Raw genomic sequence first — 1,276 nt, forward strand, 5'->3', positions numbered from 1 at the left:
TTTTATTATTTATTTTTTAATTAATTATAGGCTTTACCTCACTTAATTCCCTCTATGTCCTACATAAGATTCATTAACATATGATCATTTATATAACATTCTGACCATGGAATTACCTCTATTTCCTGACAGTAACTGATCCAGAACAAATTCCCATTTTCTTAAACTCTTGCCAAAATTACCTAATAAAAGCCTATCCTCTATAATAAGCTCTGGCCAACACCCTCTTACTGAAATATCACTCAGTTCCCCATGGTGCGTATCTCCCTTATTGTAACAAGAAAATCAGCTCGAATTTATTTAATTACATGTGTGTTTCTGGTCATCTTTGACTAATGTGCATCAACACCAATATTGAAATATAATTATTTGTTTACTTGAAGTTTCTTACATCATTTGAGAATGACTTCGGCAGCAAAAATTACGAAATCTGTTTGGTAGTGGTTTGCATATGTAGGAGCTATCTTTTCTTGCATTATAAAAAGTTCAAAGAGAGGTGTTTGCTATCATAGATTCTCCTCTAAAATAATGCTTTTGGGGATCCAGGCACTTCCAATCTTTCTGCTTTGCCATTCTCAATTTGTCATTCTAATGCTTATCATCTCACGATCAGATCATTGCTGCTGCACTTCCAGATAGCTTTCAGAATTCCAAGCAGAACGAAGAGATAAGGAGCAAAAGATTTTCTTCTCATGAGTCTTTTCTTTTTAAAAGATACTCTCTCCAGGTGACTGGAGAAACCCAATGGGGACCAGGCCATGAGACCCTCATGGTATGCAAAGCCTAAGAGGTTTGGACATTATCTTATTATCTCCATGACAGAGGGTATGGTGTCTGCTTTTGGACAATGTTTATTCTCAGCACCCAGCAAAGCACCAAGCACATAATACTCTATCCATTGACGATTTCCAGATTCCATTATTTCTTCTATATCTAGTGACTGACATTCTACTTAGGGAAGGGCTTTCTCTTTTCTCCCTTTTATTTATTTATTGGTTTATTTTTTATTGGTATGAGCACATGGATTCTTATTTTATTCAATGAGTTATGATCTATTAATTCAATGTTTTTTGATGTTCTCATTGTCCCAGATTTGACCAAAAGGAGTCCCTTCAAGCTGGCATCTGTGTTCTATAACATGTGTCCATCATTCTTTGAGCAATTTCTTACTTTCTGGCAGGACAAAGTGTTCTGGATTAAAGAAAACTAAAGAGATATGACAATTGAATGCTAAATGGTTCCTGGCCTACTTCCTGGACCATAAAAAATTTTTTTT

This window comes from Pteropus alecto, unplaced genomic scaffold (assembly GCF_000325575.1).
Source record: "Pteropus alecto unplaced genomic scaffold, ASM32557v1 scaffold164, whole genome shotgun sequence".
Lineage (NCBI taxonomy): Eukaryota > Metazoa > Chordata > Mammalia > Chiroptera > Pteropodidae > Pteropus > Pteropus alecto.